Source organism: Taudactylus pleione, unplaced genomic scaffold, assembly GCF_031769625.1.
Source record: "Taudactylus pleione unplaced genomic scaffold, aTauple2 ptg000435l, whole genome shotgun sequence".
In the NCBI taxonomy this organism is placed as follows: Eukaryota; Metazoa; Chordata; class Amphibia; order Anura; family Myobatrachidae; genus Taudactylus; species Taudactylus pleione.
In genome coordinates, this window is record NW_028284837.1 from 904,428 (window position 1) to 913,175 (window position 8,748).

Genomic DNA, 8,748 nt, shown 5'->3' on the forward strand with positions numbered 1-8,748 from the left:
ACAATAATAATAATATAAAGTTTGGGGTCACCCAGACAGTTTCGTGTTTTACATGAAACCTGGCTTTTATTTATCAAATGAGTTGCAAAATGAATAGAACATATTGTTAAGACATTGGCAAGGTTAGAAATAATGATTTTTATTTCAAATAATTATTTTGTCCTTCAAACTTTGCTTTTATCAGAGAATGCTCCTTTTACAGCAATTACAGCATTGCAGACCTTTGGCATTCTAGCTGTTAATTTGTTGAGGTAATCTGAAGATATTTGACATCACGCAGGGCCGGATTAAGGTCTGTGGGGTTCTCTGGGCAACAAACATGTGGAGGCCCCTATTATATGTGACAAACTGGGGGTATGCACAATGGGTACCTCAGTAGTGTCAGTGCCCACAGTGGTAGTGCCCTGTATGCAGAACCCACAGTAGTGGTGCCCTTTATGCAGTGTGTCCAGTAGTAGTGCCCCAGGGAGTGATGCCCCTTATGCAGTACCCCCTATGCAATGCTACCATTAGTTGTGCCCCCATTAGTTATGTCCCCAATAGTAACGCCCCCTGTATAAATTACCCCTGTAGTTATGCTTCCAATAGTAATGCCCCTCAGTAGTCATGCCTCCTGTGTGCCCAATAGTAATGCCCTAGTAGTTATGCCCCCTGTATAAATGCCCTCAGTAGTAATACCCCTAGTAGTCATGCCCACTGTGGTAGTGGCCCCAGTAGTAATGCCACCTGTAGTAGTACCTTCTGTACAAATGCCCCCAGTAGTAATGCCCCTGTATTAGTGCTCCTAATAGTAATGCTCCCTCTGTAGTAGAGTCCCCAATAGTAATGCCCCTAGTAGTAATGCCCCCTATAGTAATGCCCCCCTGAGTAATGCCCCAGTAGTAATGCCCCCCTCAGTGATGCCCCAGTAATAATGCCCCCCTGAGCAATGCCCCAGTAGTAATGTGCCCCCTGAGCAATGCCCCAGTAGTAATGCCCCCCCAAGCAATGCCCCCAGTAGTAATGCCCCCAGTAGAAAGGGTGCTTGCACTAAAAATAAATAAAGCTCATACTTACCTTAAGCCCCGCTCCCGCTGCCTTCTGGTCTGCTCGGCTGCTCCTCTGCACTATGGGAGAGATGTCATGACATCTCTCCCATAGTGCACTGCGTGAGCCGGAAGCTGGAGTTCACGAGAGAGCTCTAGCCTCCGGCTCTGGCTGCCGCTGCGGTAAGGGAGCAGGGCGCCCGCTGGTTACAATCTCAGCAGGCGCCTGGCCAATGGTGTCTCCTTGCGGCGCCGGGGTTAGGTTGGCCGGGGGAGGCGGAACTGGTTCCGTCTCCTCCGGTTCACTGTAACGCTGATGGCTGGGTGTGGGGACCCTTCAAGTGTGGGGGCCCAGGGACGATCGCCCCTGTTGCTCCCTCTTTAATCCGGCCCTGACTCCACATTTCCTTTAGCACCTCCCACAAGTTGAATTGGCTTAATGGGCACTTCTTGCATACCATCTGGTCAAGCTGCTCCCACAACAGCTCAATGGGGTTGAGATCTGGGGACTGCTTCTTCCCTAAATAGTTCTGGCATAATTTGGAGGTGTGCTTTGGGTCATTGTCCTGTTGGAGGTGAAAATTGGATCCAGTCAAGCGCTGTCCACAGGGTATGGTATGGCGTTGTAAAATGGAGTGGAGTAAAATCCTTTTACCTTGTACAAATCTCCCACTTTACCAGCACCAAAGCATCCCTAGACCATCACATTACCTCCACCATGCTTGATAGATGGTGTCAGGCATTCTTCCAAAATCTTTTCACTTGTTCTGCATCTCACAAATGTTCTTCTGCGTAATCCAAACACCTCAAACTTCGATTCATCTGTCCATAAACTTTTTTCCAATCTTTCCATGTCCAGTGTCTGTGTTCTTTTGCCCATATTAATCTTTTCCTTTTATTGGCCAGTCTCTGATATGGCTTTTTCTTTGCCACTCTGCCTAGAAGGCCAGCATCCCGGAGTCGCCTCTTCACTGTAGACATTGACACTGGCGTTTTGCGGGTACCTTTTAATGAAGCTGGCAGTTGAGGACATGTGAGGCGTCTATTTCTCAATCTAGAGACTCTAATGTACTTGTCTTCTTGCACAGTTGTGCACCAATGCCTCCCACTTCTCTTTCTACTCTGGTTAGAGCCTGTTTGTGCTGTTCTCTGAAGGGAGTAGTACACACCGTTCTTTTTTTCTGGCCATTTGGAGAGTATAATCGAACCCACAAATGTGATGCCCCAGATACTCAACCATCTCAAAGGATGGACAGTTTTATAGATTCTCTAATGAGCAAACCCGTTTTCAGCTGTGCTAATATAATTGCACAAGGGTTTTCAAGGGTTATCTAATCATCCATTAGTCTTCTAACGCATATAGCAAACACAATCTACCATTAGAACACTGGAGTGACGGTTGCTGGAAATGGGCCTCTATATATCTATGTAGATATTCCTTTAAAACACAGACGTTTGCAGCTAGTATAGTCATTTACCACATTAACAATGTATAGAGTGTATTTCTGACTCATTTAATGTTATCTTCACTGAAAAGAACAGTGCTTTTCTTTAAAAAATAAGGACATTTCTAAGTGACCCCAAACTTTTGAACGGTAGTATATATATATATATATATATATATATATATATATATATATATATATATATTAGGGGTGTGCACCAGCCACTTTTCGTGTTTTGTGTTTTGGTTTTGGATCTGGATCTTTCTTCGTGTTTTGGATCTGGATTGGTTTTGCCAAAACCACCCTTCCGTGTTTTGGGTTCTGGGTTTTGTGTTTTGGATCTGTATTTTTTTTTTAAAAAGCATAAAAACAGCTAAAATCACAGAATTTGTTGGTTTCTCTGCTCCTATGCTATTATTAACCTCAATAACCTTAATTTCCACTCATTTCCAGTCTATTCTGAACACCTCACACCTCACAATAGTGTTTTCATGTCCAAAAGGTTGCACCGAGGTAGCTGGATGACTATGCTAAGCGACACGAGTGGGCGGCACAAACACGTGACCCATCTAGGAGTGACACTGCAGTGGCAGACAGGATGGCAGTTAGAAAAACTAGGCCCCAAACTGTACATAATGCAAAGAAAAAAAAGAAGTGCAAGATGGAATTGTCCTTGGGCCCTCCCACCCACCCTTATGTTGTATAAACAGGACATGCACACTTTAACAAATCAATCATTTCAGCACCAGGGTCTGCCACACAACTGTGGCTGAAATGATTGGTTCGTTTGGGCCCCCACAAAACAAGCTGGCAATTAATGTGTCCCTGCACAAACTGGCTCTACGGAGGCAAGATGTCATCCTCATCCTCCTCATCCACCGATTCCTCACCCTCTTCAGTGTGTACATCCTCATCCTCACAAAGTATTAACTCGTCCCCACTTGAATCCACCACCACAGGTCCCTCTGTACCTTCTGGAGGCTGGTCTCCCTGGAAGAGCTGATAATTCATTTTGATGAACATCATCTTCTCCACATTCTGTGGAAGCAACCTCCTACGCCTTTCGCTGACAAGGTTCCCGGCTGCACTAAACACTCTTTCGGAGTACACACTGGAGGGGGGGCAACTCAGGTAAAATAGAGCCAGCTTGTACAGGGGCCTCCAAATTGCCTCTTTTTCCTGCCAGTACAGGTATGGACTGTCTGACATGCCTACTTGGATGCTGTCACCGATGTAATCCTCCACCATTCTGTCAATGTTGACAGTATCATATGCAGTGACAGTAGACATGTCAGAAATTGTTGCCAGGTCCTTCAGTCCGGACCAGATGTCCAAACTTGGTCCTGCCTGCCCTGCATCACCGCCAGCGGGTTGCTTAGGATACCTAAGTTTTTTCCTGGCAGCCCCAGTTGCGGGAGAAAATGAAGAAGGAGCCGTTGACGTGTCACGTTCCGCTTCAGCTGACAGTGTGTTCACCAGCAGGTCTTTGCACCTCTGCAGGCTTGTGTCGGCCGGAAAGAGAGACACCACATAGGCTTTAAAACTAGGATCAAGCATGGTGGCCAAAATGTAGTGGTCTGATTTCAACAGAGTGACCACCCTGGAATCCTGGCAAAGCGAATGAAGGGCTTCATCCACAAGTCCCACATGCCGAGCGGAATCGCTCTGTCTTAGCTCCTCCTTCACTTTCTCCAGCTGCTTCTGCAAAAGCCTGATGAGGGGAATGACCTGACTCAAGCTGGCTGTGTCTGAACTGACTTCACGTGTGGCAAGTTCGAAGGGCTGGAGAACCTTGCACAACACGGAAATCATTCTCCACTGCGCTTGAGTCAGGTGCATACCCCCTCCTTTGCCTATGTCATAGGTGGATGTATAGGCTTGTATGGCCTTTTGCTGCTCCTCCATCCTCTGAAGCATATAGAGGGTTGAGTTCCACCGCGTCACAACCTCTTGCTTCAGGTGATGGCGGGGCAGGTTCAAGAGTGTTTGCTGGCGCTCCAGTCTTCGGCACGCAGTCGCTGAATGGCGAAAGTGGCCAGAAATTTTTCGGGCCACCCAAAGCGTCTCCTGCACGCCCCTGTCGCTTTTCAGAAAATTCTGCACCACCAAGTTTATTGTGTGAGCAAAACATGGGACGTGCTGGAATTTGCCCAGATGTAATGCCCGCACAATATTGGTGGCGTTGTCAGATATCACAAATCCCCAGGAGAGTCTAAGTGGGGTAAGCCACTGGGCGATGATTTCCCTCAGTTTCTCTAAGAGGTTGTCGGCGGTGTGCCTCTTACTGAAACCGGTGATACACAGCGTAGCCTGCCTTGTAACGAGCTGGCATTTCTGAGATGCTGCTACTGGTGACGCTGCTGCTGTTGCTGCGTAAGGTGATACATCTACCCAGTGGGCTGTCACAGTCATATAGTCCTTAGTCTGCCCTGTTCCACTTGTCCACATGTCCGTGGTTCAATGGACATTGTGTACAACGGCATTTTTCAGGACACTGAGGACTCTTTTTCTGACGTTTCTGTACAGTCTCGGTATCGCCTGCCTAGTGAAGTGGAATCTAGACGGGATTTGGAACCGGGGACACACTACCTCCATCAATTGTCTAAATCCCACTGCACTAATGGCGGATACCGGACGCACGTCTAACACCAACATAGCAGTCATGGCCTCAGTTATACGTTTTGCTTCAGGATGACTGCTGTCGTACTTCATCCTCCTCGCTAAGGACTGTTGGAGGGTCAATTGTTTAGTAAAAGTAGTGGTGTTCCTACTTCCTCTCTGGGATGATGAACGACTCCCAGCAGCAGCAACAGCAGCAGCGGCAGCAGTAGGCGTAGCAATGCAGGATCCTCCAGAGGAATCCCGGATAGGAGAGTCAGTCATGCCAGTGACATGGCCTGCAGGACTACTTCCGATCCTGACTAATGAGGAAATTGACGAGGAGGGAGTTGACGGTGTGGTTTGCAGGCGCTTGGATACAACAGGACAACGGGATTTAGGTGTCCCTGGACTGCTTACGGTCTTAGCCAAAGTTTCTGAACTTGACAGTAACTTTTTATGAACGCGCTGCAGGTGCTGTATAACGGAGGATGTTCCTAGGTGGTTGACGTCCCTACCCCTACTTATTTCACCTTTACATATGGTACATATGGCAAGACAGTTGTTGTCCGGATTTGGATAGAAATATTGCCAGACCAAAGAGGTGGAATGTTTGGTCTTCTGCCCAGGTATGACCGTGATGGGCTTTTTCATCCCACGGACAACAACTGTCTCCCCCGGAGCCTGATTTAAACAAACCACATCACCATCAGAATCCTCCTCGCCAACTTCCTCCTCAGCGCCATCTACACCAGTATCCTCATCCTGTTGTACTTCAACAGTGACATCTTCAATTTGCATATCAGCAAGTGGACTGTGGGTGCTCCTTTCAGCACTTGCAGGGGGCGTGCAAATGGTGGAAAGAGCCACCTCTTCCCATCCAGTGCTGGGAAGGTCAGGCATCGCAACCACCACCACACTTGGACTCTCCTTGGGGATTTGTGATATCTTCTTAGAAAGCACAGTTCTTCGCTGTGCTTTTGCCAGCTTAACTCTTTTGATTTTTTTAGTGGGAGGAGGGCTTCCATCGTCATGTGAAGCTGAACCACTAGTCATGAACATACTAGGGATCGACCTTAGCCGTTCCTTGCCACTCCGTGTCGTAAATGGCATATTGGCAAGTTTACGTTTCTCTTCAGCTGATTTAAATGTCTTTTTCAAGGTCATTTTCCTGAACTTTGCCATTTGGGATTGTATGTGCCCTCTACTATGACATTGGGCATCGGCCTTGGCAGACGACGTTGATGGCATGTTATCGTCTATGTCATGAATAGTGGCAGCAGCTTCAGCACTAGGAGGAAGTGGTTCTTGATCTTTCTCTATTTTATTTTTATCGGAGAAAGTTTGGTCCTCCATTTATGTTATATCGATTTGATATATGCGTGCGGCTAAACACAGAAAATAATTTTTTTTTTGGTTTGGACTGGAGTGTACTTTGGGGGTTACAGCACCCTTTAACGGTCAAGCCAGCCGGCCCTTTACTTATGACACAGGCGCACGCTTGGCACTACTTTGTTGATGCACGTGCGGCTACTGCGCACACAATTCACAAACACAGAAAATAATTTTTTTTTTGGTTTGGACTGGAGTGTACTTTCGGGGGTTACAGCACCCTTAACGGTCAAGCCAGCCGGCCCTTTACTTATGACACAGGCGCACTCTTGGCACTACTTTGTTGATGCACGTGCGGCTACTGCGCACACAATTCACAAACAAAGAAAATAATTTTTTTTTTGGTTTGGACTGGAGTGTACTTTCGGGGGTTACAGCACCCTTTAACGGTCAAGCCAGCCGGCCCTTTACTTATGACACAGGCGCACGCTTGGCACTACTTTGTTGATGCACGTGCGGCTACTGCGCACACAATTCACAAACACAGAAAATAATTTTTTTTTTGGTTTGAACTGGAGTGTACTTTGGGGGTTACAGCACCCTTTAACGGTCAAGCCAGCCGGCCCTTTACTTATGACAGGCGCACGCTTGGCACTACTTTGTTGATGCACGTGCGGCTACTGCGCACACAATTCACAAACACAGAAAATAATTTTTTTTTGGTTTGGACTGGAGTGTACTTTCGGGGGTTACAGCACCCTTTAATGGTCAAGCCAGCTGGCCCTTTACTTATGACACAGGCGCACGCTTGGCACTACTTTGTTGATGCACGTGCGGCTACTGCGCACACAATTCACAAACACAGAAAATAATTTTTTTTTTGGTTTGGACTGGAGTGTACTTTGGGGGTTACAGCACCCTTTAACGGTCAAGCCAGCCGGCCCTTTACTTATGACACAGGCGCACACTTGGCACTACTTTGTTGATGCACGTGCGGCTACTGCGCACACAATTCACAAACACAGAAAATAATTTTTTTTTTGGTTTGGACTGGAGTGTACTTTCGGGGGTTACAGCACCCTTTAACGGTCAAGCCAGCCGGCCCTTTACTTATGACACAGGCGCACGCATGGCACTACTTTGTTGATGCACGTGCGGCTACTGCGCACACAATTCACAAACACAGAAAATAATTTTTTTTTGGGTTTGGACTGGAGTGTACTTTGGGGGTTACAGCACCCTTTAACGGTCAAGCCAGCCGGCCCTTTACTTATGACACAGGTGCACGCTTGGCACTACTTTGTTGATGCACGTGCGGCTACTGCGCACACAATTCACAAACACAGAAAATAATTTTTTTTTGGTTTGGACTGGAGTGTACTTTCGGGGGTTACAGCACCCTTTAACGGTCAAGCCAGCCGGCCATTTACTTATGACACAGGCGCACGCTTGGCACTACTTTGTTGATGCACGTGCGGCTACTGCGCACACAATTCACAAACACAGAAAATAAATTTTTTTTTGGTTTGGACTGGAGTGTACTTTGGGGGTTACAGCACCCTTTAACGGTCAAGCCAGCCGGCCCTTTACTTATGACACAGGCGCACGCTTGGCACTACTTTGTTGATGCATGTGCGGCTACTGCGCACACAATTCACAAACACAGAAAATAATTTTTTTTTTGGTTTGGACTGGAGTGTACTTTCGGGGGTTACAGCACCCTTAACGGTCAAGCCAGCCGGCCCTTTACTTATGACACAGGCGCACGCTTGGCACTACTTTGTTGATGCACGTGCGGCTACTGCGCACACAATTCACAAACACAGAAAATAATTTTTTTTTTGGTTTGGACTGGAGTGTACTTTCGGGGGTTACAGCACCCTTAACGGTCAAGCCAGCCGGCCCTTTACTTATGACACAGGCGCACGCTTGGCACTACTTTGTTGATGCACGTGCGGTTACTGCGCACACAATTCACAAACACAGAAAATATTTTTTTTTTTGGTTTGGACTGGAGTGTACTTTCGGGGGTTACAGCACCCTTAACGGTCAAGCCAGCCGGCCCTTTACTTATGACACAGGCGCACATTTGGCACTACTTTGTTGATGCACGTGCGGCTACTGCGCACACAATTCACAAACACAGAAAATATTTTTTTTTTTTGGTTTGGACTGGAGTGTACTTTCGGGGGTTACAGCACCCTTAACGGTCAAGCCAGCCGGCCCTTTACTTATGACACAGGCGCACGCTTGGCACTACTTTGTTGATGCACGTGCGGCTACTGCGCACACAATTCACAAACACTGAAAATAATTTTTTTTTTGGTTTGGACTGGAGTGTACTTTCG